At 43.6% G+C, this 12,289-nt stretch overlaps 1 protein-coding gene and 1 long non-coding RNA gene across 12 annotated transcripts in view; both read right to left on the bottom strand.

Moving 5' to 3' along the window:
• prdm16 (PR/SET domain 16) overlaps nt 1–12,289 on the bottom strand; it is a 771,474-nt gene that overhangs the window by 521,642 nt on the left and 237,543 nt on the right. The window lies entirely within an intron of this gene.
• LOC116990332 lies at nt 8,851–10,563 on the bottom strand. Its single transcript, XR_004416521.1, has 3 exons — nt 10,179–10,563; nt 9,517–9,521; nt 8,851–8,896 (listed from the first exon to the last, which is right to left on the bottom strand). It is a non-coding gene; the product is annotated as an uncharacterized LOC116990332 (long non-coding RNA).

Here is a 12,289-nt window from a genome sequence, read left to right as displayed (position 1 = left end):
TTTAAAAAGTAATGGGTGCCTTTCCCAGGTCATTTACCAGCATCAGCACCTGTTATATTGATGGCACTCTGGATCAGGACTTGGAGTTGTCTATGTGGACCTGTTCCCGAGCTACATGACTCTGTGATTGTTGGCTCGATTAGGTTTCCTGCTTTGATCATTTTTAGTTTTAAACATACAGCGTGGAAACAGGCCCTTCGGCCCACCGAGTCCGCACTGACCAGCGATCCCCGTACATTAACATTATCCTACACACACTAGGGACAATTTACACTTATACCAAGCCAATTAACCTACAACGTCTGTACCTGTACATCTTTGGAGTGTGGGAGCAAACCGAAGATCGTATAGAAAACCCACGTGGTCACGGAGAGAACGTACAAACTCCATACAGACAGCACCCATAGTCAGGACCAAACCCGGTCTTCAGAGCTGCGACCTTTTAGTACAGGGCCTGTCCCACGAGCCCGCGACTGCATGCGGCGAGCGCGACCAAACCGGAAGCGGGGGCCGCGCGGGGGTCGTGCGGAGGTCGAGTGAGTGACATGAAGTTCAAGCGAAGTCCGCGGGAAGTTCGTGCGTGATGCACGGCGTCAAGACGCTGCATATGGCGCCGAGGCGGCTGCGGGCCGGCAGGCTGTTGCCGCGCGGAATTTTTGAACACTGTCAGTTTTTCGGAGCCCCGCGCGATGTCGGGACCAGCTCCGCACAACTCCATACGGTTTCGACGATCGAAGTGGGACCAGCCCCGCGAGGCCGGACGGCTCAAGCGACCACGTTTGGTTGCGCTTGCCGCATGCTCGTGGGACCGGCCCTTAAGTAACATACCTGAGGAAATGTTTGACTGTTGAGGGTGAATGGGGATAGATTTGTCTATGGTGCCCTCAAGATTCACTGTTGAGCACATCATGGAACATTATTACTTTTCTAAGGTATCTTCAAGAGTTTACTGTCCATGTTAATGTGATCTGGTTGGAGTTAGCTGCTCGATTGGTTATGGAGGGGTGTAGCAAGAATGAATTGAAAATTGCCAGCATGGGTAAATGACAGAAACATAACTAAATGGGAAACAAAATAACATTTGTACAAATACAATTTGAAACGAAAATTATAATAATTTGTAAAGATATCTGATCCAAGGGCTACCGGATCAAATCTGAGCTGCAACACAAAGAGTTAAAGCTTTCTTCCTCTCTTCATCCTTGCTTCTCAAGTCTCCTTCAGTGAGTAAAGGTTAGTAAATGTTCCTTAAGTTTAAAGAAGGCAGCTTCACATCACAATATTAACAGACAGAATATCCTGATTCTTTTTGTGAAAAAAAAACTGGGAGCAAAAAGTCAGACATTGCTAAGGCCTGTCGGAAGCACTCCTGGATAGTAATGGATTCTCTCTCTGCCTCCTATTCTTGTGAAAGCCAAATAACTAGGTGTCTGCAGTGAGAGAGACTAGCCAAGCTTCTTAATCCTCCCTTCATTCAGACTCTTAATAATGTTCTTTCATGACCTCTCTGGGAATCGGGGCCAAAACGAAGCCTGATAAATTAGTTTGGAGTGAACAAGTGAGGACTAGTTGTAAAGGTCACTCAAACTTTGTTCCTGATGAGGATTTATCTCAACTGCAGCTGTGGTACACAAAGCCGTGAATCTAAAGAGTTGAAATCCGACCCTCGCTCACTAAATTACAGCAGAGATAAGGCATAATAGATTTTACTCAGATCCCAACTGGTGAAGCAAATGGACGGAAGACCTTTATTTTATGATTTCATGTTTTATTAACCAAAGATGAGGGATAGATGTTATAGTATATGGTGATAACACAGGGTGTTGGAGAAGTAGTTATTTCGTTTAGGAATGACTTAATTGTTTCACAAAATACTACCTCCACAAAGACATCTGGTATATAGTTTATTAGATATATTTCCAATTTCACAGCATTCGCAGAATTTTGGTGTTTTATTATTTATCTGGACATGTCTGTGTCATACAAGTCAGAAGAAATGCTCACAGATCCTAATTGGGGAATGTGCACAAGTGTTTTAGGATGGGATCAAATAATGACTTATTTTGACTATTTGAAGAAAGACTATTTGCGATATGGGTGGCAAATGGCAAACATGGAATAATCCACCATCAGCGTGACCATATTCAGCAAAAATAATGTGTAAGAAGAGGGAAGAAATTAAAAAAAAATATATAGAATTCTCTTCCTGCTTTTTACTGAACAATTTAATTAACTTTTCCACCCCTTTATCTCCACATTGTCTCTTTAATGGTTTCAATTCTTCAAGTACCTGCTCAGTGCAGACAGTTTCTTCCGTGCCCTTTCATTTCATTGAATCTTTGGGAGGTTGGAGTAGAAGCAATACTTGCTGATTGCACACAGCGCTGTATAAAAAACGCTTTGCTCTGTTTGGAAGATGTTTCGTTTAATTTAATCCCGGGTGTCAGTGATTAAATTAATCAATTTTAGTTTTTTTTTGCACCTACAGAAAACTCAAACTCCATTCCTTCAACAGATGCTGCCTTCTTCTTCTTGCGAATGAATCATTAACCAAAGGAATAGTTAGATCTCGCGCCGGGTGTTGAGCAGTCAGGTTGTTGTCTCTGTTGGCGTCAATGTCTGCCAGGCCCTGAGCTCCATTTGGTGGGTGGTAGAGCAGGCACCCAGAGATGTCATGGTTGGCTGTCTGTTGCCTGATCCGCTGAGTTCCTCCAGCACCTTGTTTCCTTGCTCAGGGTTCCAGCATCTTTATTCTCTTGTGTCTTCAACTGAACAGAATCTTACTAAACTAACCATTTAGTTGTATGAAAACCACATAACAGGATGTACCCAAGTTCCCTGAGGAGTAAACATGGGAAATGTCGGAATACATGGTAGCACCTGTGGACAGATGGTGAAGGGTCCATTTTGGCTGCATGGAGAAGATGAATTGGATCTCCAAAGTGCTGCAATAGACCCTAATGAAATAAGATATCTTACATTCCTGGTGACACCTTTGCAAAGTGTATTCCTGGCAATTCATTTTCAACTCTTAATATGTATGGCCACATTCAGGGCATTAGAGGGCCTATGTCATTTTATCCCACTCAGAAATAAGTCTGGAGACATGACGAACCGCAGATGCGGGAATCTTAAGCAAAAACCGAAGTGCCGGAGGAATTCGGTGGACCAGGCAGCCTCTGTGGAGGGAATGGACAGATGATATTTCAGTTTGAAATCCATCTATATCATTTTTTAATTGGGATTTGTACTGATTGTGCGGAGATCTGTATGTTTGAAAGGGATGATATTGGAGTGGGTGAGGGGAGTCGAGAAATCAAGATGGTTTGATGTTCGAGAGAGGGTAGAGGGTCTCCAGGAGGGGGGGGGGGAGTGGAGGACTTTGCCAAAGAAACAGGTGGATGCGACTGAAGCAGAGTTCGATATCATGGTGGGCTTCGAACTCTTTGAGGTGTCAGAGCAAGGTTACAAATGTGAGGGGGACCTCTGCTGAGGACTAACTGCTCGGCATTCGTGAAGGGGAAGTCAGGGAAGATGGTGAAACATGGCAGGGGTTGGAACTGGGGGTCAGACACGGGATCAGAAGAGGGAAAAGTGGGTTGGGGCTGTGGGGGACTCAGGAGAGGGGAAGTAATTCCATATTCACATAAATTTCCTTCCTATCTTAAAGCAAAATATGTGAATTTTCAGGGGTTTTTCAGACATGAAGCAGCATATTTGGATTTCTGAATGAAATTAAAGATAAACAGGGAAATAGATCTTATTTATAAAAAACGAATGCAGAAAATGTTGGAAATATTCAGCAGATTTGGTATTAATTTCTCGAGAGAGAAATTGTGGGGAGGTCCAGGGTGAAGGATGACCTTCATCAGAATTTCAAGCGTTAGAAATAAATATGATTTAAAGTGCTGAGAAAGGAAGAAAGGGAGGGGAGAACAAAAGGAAGGTTGGTGCTAGGATAGATTGCGGGAAAAAAGCAATGAGACCACCAGGTTTCAAATAAATAAAATCAATCTGGAGGGAAGATCTGAATCTCCGCCTGAAATTCAAACAGGAAATAGCATTTATTTCTTATTTCAGATTTCCACCATCCATGTTGAGAATGTTGTCTGAAATTGTTCAACTCGGTATTGAGTCCAGATTGCTGAAATAGACAATAGACAATAGACAATAGGTGCAGGAGTAGGCCGTTCGGCCCTTCGAGCCAGCACCGCCATTCAATGTGATTATGGCTGATCATCCACAATCAGTACCCCGTTCCTGCTTTCTCCCCGTATCCCTTGACTCCGCTATCTTTAAGACTCCTATCTAATTGAAATGTGCTGACTCAAAGTATCAAGGGATGGAACACAATTCAGACAATTCCAAAAAGGAGCAGCATTGACTTAGCATTTAAGATTGTACTTAGGTGGAGGTATGACTATATGGGAAGCAATTTTGACAACATTTCTGGATGTCTTAATACCCATTGCCAATAGCAGTTTGAGGACCTTTTCACCTTTGCTCTATCTTTTACTGGCACGAAACATCCGCATGACGTCAACTGCAGGGTATAGCCAGAAATTCATCATCGGCAAGGTTTCCAGTCAGACTGATCTGAATGACAGTTTGCTCACAGATCAACCAGCTTTTGCTCACACTGATTGCTCAGAAAGAGAAGTTTTAAAAGACTCATTCACACTGTAGCTATATTCAGAATCAGACTGTTATACATCATTCTTTACACATACAGGTCACTCCACACATTGCTCACACTGTGACTTAACCTTTAGTATTTCATGGACATTTGACTAGATATAAGACTCCCCTTCATCGATTTACATGGGCGTACACCATTCACTCGAAGTACCACAGCCATTCACGAGCATTTAAGTTAAGCTATGACTATTCCTCAGTGACAACACATACGTAGACAGCTCACATGGTGGAAGTCAAAGACACTCTCATTGTCCATTCAATCATCTCAAGACTGTCCCAGCCCCAGCTCCTTATAGACACCATTGTTCAGTTTGGTGTTCACCCTCTCCATTTGGTAGATCGGTGAGGCTCTCTACTCAATGGAATGAGAATTCAGCTGACCCTCCATCAACCCACAGGAGGAGGGAGGGAGGGAGAGAGGGAGAGAGGGAGAGAGGGAGAGAGGGAGAGAGGGGGAGGGAGAGAGAGAGAGAGGGAGAGAGAGGGAGAGAGGGTTGTAGTATTGTTCTAAAGCGATCAGTTTTGCGAGTTCTTCTCTCTCATTACTCTCTCCTCTGCTATCTCTTCTCTCTCTCTCGCTAGCTCTCGCTATCTCTCTCGCTCTGCTGCTTCTCTCTCTCTCTCTTCATCTCTCTTCTCTTCCTCTCTCTCTCTCTCACTAGCTCTCTCTCTTTCTCTCTCTCTCTCTCTCTCTCTCTCTCTCTCTCTCTCTCGTTCTCTCTCTCTCTCGTTCTCTCTCGTTCTCTCTCTCTCCTCTTCTCTCTCTCTTCTCGTACGTCTCTCTGCTCTCTCTCTCGTCTCTCTCTCATCTCTGCTCTGCTCTCTCTCTCTACTCTCTCATCTCTCTCTATCTCTCTCGCTCTACTCTCCGTCTCTCCTCTCTCTCTCATCATCTCTCTCTTCTCATCTCTCTCTCTAAAAAAAAAAAAATGTAGGTGACAAAAGATACTGCAGATGAAGTGTCTCAATTTTAAAAGATAATGCATCACTTTTAAAAGATGTTGTTTGACCTGCAATTGATCTGCAGTTTATTTTTTGAACAAATATGTAGATGTTATGGAATGTAGATCACGACAGGACAAACGTGTCCTTTATTTTCAGAGATAAAAAGGAGAAAAAAAGCCGAAAAAACAAAAAAAGGAAGCTAAGACAATATCACTGATGAATGAAGTTGTGGACAATATTAAGTGCGAAGGCTGCAACGTGCTCAGACAGAAGATGAGGTGCTGTTCCTCTAGCTTTCACTGGTCTCATTGTAACAGTACAAGAGCCCACATGATGTTAGGTCAGAGTGGTTGTGGAATGAATAATTCAAATAGCAGGCAACAGGAAGCTCATGGCTTTCCCCGTGGACTGAGTTCAGGAACTCTTGCAAAACAATCACCTCATCAATACATTGGTGAAACCAAAGGTAGATGGGGCAATCGCAAAACTTTACACTATACGAGACCAGGTGCGGACCCGTTGGGCCCCGTCCCCCAAAGCAATATTCCACCACTGACCCATAGCCCCCAACTGCGCAGGCGCGGCTGACAGGTTCTCGTTGTGGCGCCAGAGATCCCCGTTGTGACGCGAGTCACGGCAACCCTCACGCAACTGCACAGACGCTGCCGGCAAGTGGCAGCGCGACTGCGATGGTTTAAAGTTCAAAATGGCAATAACTTGTAAAAAATAAGGTAAATGTGAACGCATCTCACTCTCCCTCTTCAGCCCCCTATTCCCCTCCTCCATTAGCCTCCCTCTCCCCACCCTCCACCAACTCTCCTCTGCTTCCTCCCCACACCTCTCCCTCCCCTCCTCCATCTTCCCCCTTCACTACTCCATTACCTCCCTATTCCTCTTCCTACCCCTATCCTCCTCCATTCCCCCATCCCCCAGCACCCCCTCCTCTTCACCCTCCCTCTTCTTTCCCCTCTCCTCCTCCCCTCCCCCAATCCTTCCCTCACCTCTCCCTCCCTCTCCTTTCCATTACCCTCAGTCACTCCCTCCCTCTCTACATAACCCCTCTCCCCTCCCTACTCCCTCTTCTCCCTCTATCCCCCTGCTCCTCCACTCCTCGCCTCCCCCTATCCCAACCCCCACTCTCCCTCCTCACCTCCCCCACTGCCCTCCTCTCCCTCTATCCCCCCCTTCTCCCCCTCTCCCTCACCACCTCCCCCACTTCCCCATCCCTCTCCCTCCCTATCCCCATTTCCCCCTAAATATCCCTGCTCTCCCACTTCTCATCTCCCCCTATCTCACCCCTTCAATGAAAATAGTGATGTTTTCTAAGAATGGAATTCTCAATGAAAATAGCGTTTTTTTCTTTGAAATAACATAAACACAATGTTAGCCGTTAATGAAAACGAATGGATTTTGTTTTGAGAATTTTAAAAATCGCGATTTTTTAATGTAAATGAAATTCGGGATCCCATTGTGATGTCATTGTGATGTTGAAAGCGGCTGATGGGCAGGGCAAGTGGAAAAGTGGTTGGGGAAAGTGTTTTTTTGTAAAGTTTAAAATGTCAATAACTTGTAAAATATACCTTCGATCTGTATGAAATTTGGCTAAGGATAATGCACACCCCATGACAATGGTGAGTAAAGTGGAACTAACATTGTAGCGCTATTGTATACTGTTTTGGCTGTGTTTCGGGAAATCACTCACATGCATACAAACAAACAAACAAACAAATAAACAAACAAACAAAATGAGAGTTTTAGTAATATATAGATTTTATGAATACCATTTCATGCTTCCAGTCAATCTTTTCTCATGCTCTCTCTTCACCTCTTTTATATCCATTTTCATTTTGCCTCCCTGTAATCAACTTAAGTATCACATGTCAACAATCTGGCATTCTCATAGGCCTTTTTCTATTTGTCCTATTCCACTCTATCACTTTGTTTATTTAGAAACTATAACTAATTTCCCTACCATTCCCCCTGGTAACAATACACTTAGACTGTGGTTGAAACACATCGCGTTTAAAGGCTTCCCATTGTTCAAGTTAGTTTTGTTTACCAGGCCCGATCAAATCTCATCCCTTTGAAAGTGGCCCTTACCTAAGATTTACCTTGGAGTGCTCTCTCTCCTTTCAATTTCTATCCTAAATCTTCTTGTATTATATTCACTATTTCTTTAATGTTTCCTCATTGGGAACATCAACGCTGCTCCTCCTGGCCTTGATTATTTTTCCGGATCCAAGTCCAGCAAAGCCACTTTCCACAATGGACCAAAAATATACTGATCAAAATTGTCCTTGTGATTATCCTCCTTCTCCTTGCCTCCCATGTTATCGTTATCCCAATCTATTTTTGGATAGTTGAAATATCCACTGTTTCCACTCGATGACCTTTGCCCATATCCGGAATTTCCTTGCAAATTCGCTCATCAATATCCTTGCATTAATTGGTAGTCTAGTAGTGTAACTGAACCTTTTCTTTAACACAAACAGTTAGATTTTCTCATAGATTATTCTGAGAAAGCTCCTCTCTCACTACTTGAGCCCCAGCTACACAGCTTCTTTGAAAACATTTTAATATGCCAAAACTGTAAATCAAAATGGCTGAGTGAAATGTATTAATGGAATTTGAGTTCCTTAATTCCTTGTACAATCTGTGTTATAGCAAAAAAAAAAAACACATTGTAAATCAAAGATATGTACCAAAAGAGTTAAAACATTTTGTAGTGCCATTTTATAAAGTGAACATTTGAATGGAGGAAAACCATGAAGCGACAATTTGGCTGAGACCAAATGTCATATTTCCAGGTTTACTGATGAGACAAACTGCATGAGATTGTCAGCAGGGAGGTGGTTGTAAAGTGGCTTCAAGGGGATAGAGAAAAGCAAAGTGAATGGGGAAGAACATGGCAAATGGAATATAATGTGGTAAACTGTGAGGTCATCTATTTCAATACACAAAGCTGAAAAGCAGAGTAATTTTTAAATGGTGAAAGATTGGGAAATGTTGCAATGCAAAGGAACATTGGCCCAGTACACAAGCACACACAGATGCAGCAAACAATTATGGGCCTGTCCCACTTAGGCAAATTTTCAGGCGACTGCCGGCGACTGTCAGAGTGGAACACACACACCACACACACACACACACACACACACACACACACACACACACACACACACACACACACACACACACACACACACACACACACACACACACACACACACACACACACACACACACACACACACTTCGCTTCCTTCACCAGCCCGTTATGCAGGCGGGGGACAGGGCAAGCGGGGAAGCGCTGAGTGAAATTCACACGGTGCAAAGCCAATGTGATACAGACACACACCGCTGTGAACAGGCGCTGTAATTAAGACGGTGAAAGCACAGTGTATGGGAAGGGTCACGCAAGTTCTTTAAAAGAGGGGGGGGGGGAGAGGGCGGAGAATGGGGGAGAAGGAGTGGAGACAACTTTTAAGAAGCCAGAGATACACGGCTGTGAAGCTCGGCGGACATTAACATTGTCGTTTATCCTTGGTTCTGAAAACTACTGCTTACGTTTTTTTTTCCCAATGAGCCAATGAAATTCACCGGTCAGCACCGGCTACAATCTAGAAGAACCTTTGACCTCCCGGTGACCCACCTACGGCACGAGAATTCTCGCTACTCTCCATGGCGGCATCATTCTAGTCGCCGCTAATTTTTCAACATGTTGAAACAATTTTCACCATAATGAGGCCGCGACTAGTTCCCAGGATGCGGGAACTCCTCACGACCATGCTACCTTCTCTAGACCTTTTTATTTCCAACTGTCAGCGTGACATCAACAGTCTCAACTTTTCCACTCCCCTTACCTACTCTAACCTCACCTCCGCCAAAAGTACAGCTCACTCTGCACCAACCCCGACAAACCCGCAGACAAGGGAGGTGCCGTGGTAGACTGGCGCGGTGACCTCTACTGCACTGAGGCCAGGGGCCAGCTCTCAGACATCTCCGCCTACATATCCTTGGATCATGATCCCACAGATGAACACCAGGCCATAATCTCACAGACCATTTCTGATTTTATCACTCCCGGCTGTCTGCTTTCCACAGCCTCCAACCTTATCACTCCCCAGCCTCACACGGCCCGGTTTTATCTTCTCCCCAAAATCAATAAACACAAGTGCCCTGGCAGACCCATTGTTTCTGATGCTCCTGTCCAACTGAATTATTTTGCACGTACCTCGACTCCATCCCATCCCTACTGGTCCAGTCCCTCCCTACTTATGACCAAGACACCTCACATGCCCTTTGTCACTTCATAAGTTCCATTGTCCAGCCCCCACTCCCTCCTCTTTACTAAGAGTCTGAAGAAGGGTCTCAACCTGAAACATCACCAATTCCTTCTCTCCTGAGATGCTGCCTGTCCCACTGAGTTACTCCAACATTTTGTGTCTACCTTCATCTGCAGTTCCTTCCTACAACTGATAAACCTGCAGGTTTTGGGAATGTGGGATGAAACCGGAGTACCAGAGAAAACCAACTTCAAGAGTTCAAAGTCTTTCCTTTGAACATCACAGAGGACACTATCAAGGTGTCCTATTTTAGGCCAACATAAATATTACAATTCGTCAGTATAAACATTCTCATCCTATCACTGATGCTTACATTTTCATACTGCTTCACTTAAAAAAACCAGGGAGATAGGGAGAATGTACAAACTCCACACAGCCTGCATCTTTAGTCAGGCTCAAACCCAGGTCTCCGGCACTGTGAGTTAGCAACTTTGCCACTGTGAACATCAGGTAAGAATTCCATTTGACCACAATGCTGTTTGAATATCTGACCACATATGAGCCTTCATTTTCATATTTGTGGTAGTTTAACATGGACAGTTATCCGCACTGTTGGTTTTAATTTAATATCGAATAAAACAATCAAGATTTTAAGTCCTCAGTATCTGACTCTCACATAAAAAGGCCAATTGGACGAGGTAAATGAAGCATGCAGCACCTCTGCAAATACATCCCACCCTGGACCCACTCCCACAGACAAACAATGAAAGAAAGAAAATCCCAAATCATTTGTTCTCCTCAATATGGCAACTAAAGTGTTATGATTCACCTTTGGCTTTGGATTATGCTTTGGCTCGGAAAGTCACTATCATTTTCCTTTCCTACTGACTTAAAACAAAAACATGATTATGTCTGAGAAATTCATGTCTCATATTATGCAATATAGAACAAGAAAGCCCAGCCTCTGGGTTTAACAGATTGATATTTATTCTTAGAATTAGTCTTTGTTCAAGCTGCATTGGTAAAATCTGCCAAACATGTTGAAAACAATGCAGTTCATGCATGTCTTTCACAAAATGTATTAGAAAACATAGAGATGTTTTCTCTTCCCTTTCTAATGAGGCTGTTCCAATTCAGGAAAGACAGTCATTCTCATACCAGTCATCGGCTTCCCCTTTGTGAGATGGGAATAATGAATCAGAAGTTTCTTCTGGTATTCTAGTGAAGGGGCAAGATGAATCAGTGTATTCTCTTTAGTGGAACAGCTGAAACTAAAATGCATTTATTCTAAAGCAAGGTTAGTTTCCTTTCCTTTGCAATTTTGCTCATAATCCTTAAGTTTCTGCCTCCTGTGGGCTGATATCCTAAATGTGTCATTTAATATCCTAGGCCGACACAAAAATCTGGAGTAACTCAGCGGGACGGGCAGCATCTCTGTTCAGAAGGAATGGGTGATGTTTTGGGTCGAGACCCTTCTTCAGACTGAGAGCCAGGGGAAAGGGAAACAAGAGAGATATAGAACAAATGAATGAAAGATATGCAAGAAGTAATGATGATAAAGAAAGAAGCCATTGTTAGCTGTGGCCTCGTTGTGAACGAGTTGTATCTGCAGTTCCTTCCTACACATGGGAGGGTGCCACAGTTTCTGATTCATATATATTGAAATATCAAACCCACAATTTTACTGCAAAATTCACACATTAGATAAGAGAAATCAGATTGGGGACTGGTTATGATGTCATTCTAAGGTAATCAGTGAAGAAAGTCCTGGAGATCCAAATGTTAACTTGTTCAGGAATAGCATTGGATGGTGGAATCACTATTTTCTTGTAAGATTTACAGGCACTGAGAATATTTTATATTAATGGCCTGTTCGCGAGGTGCGTTTCATTATCTTTGATCAACCATCTGCCTATCAAAACCCCCCTCACCTGTGTGCACCTATCACCTGCCACACGTTCTCCTGCCCATCTACTCTTCCAGCTTTCTTTCCACCCTCTCCACAATCAGTCTGAAGAAGGATCCTGACCTGAAAATCATCTATCCATGTTCTTCATGGATGCTGTCTTCCCGCAGAGTTACTCCAGCGCTTTGTGTCTTTATTTTATATTAACTGGTTGATCATTTTAAGCAGTCCATGCTTACATGCGAAGGATAAAAATGGTACTGATGATGTCACTGACACAAGTTTTAATATGCAAGAATCTTTGTTACTGGGAATAAGATGTGGGGATTGGCCTTGAGATTGGGAAAACCTATTGTGTTCTGGTGTGTTTCCTGCATAACTCACTCTAATTCCAGCAGCATTGCTGGAAAACTGGGAATGGCACAGTGGGAGATCTAATGTAAAAATCGATGCA

Source organism: Amblyraja radiata, chromosome 31, assembly GCF_010909765.2.
Source record: "Amblyraja radiata isolate CabotCenter1 chromosome 31, sAmbRad1.1.pri, whole genome shotgun sequence".
NCBI lineage: Eukaryota > Metazoa > Chordata > Chondrichthyes > Rajiformes > Rajidae > Amblyraja > Amblyraja radiata.
Note: the sequence above shows the minus strand (reverse complement) of the source record. Positions and strands in the feature narration are given on the sequence as shown.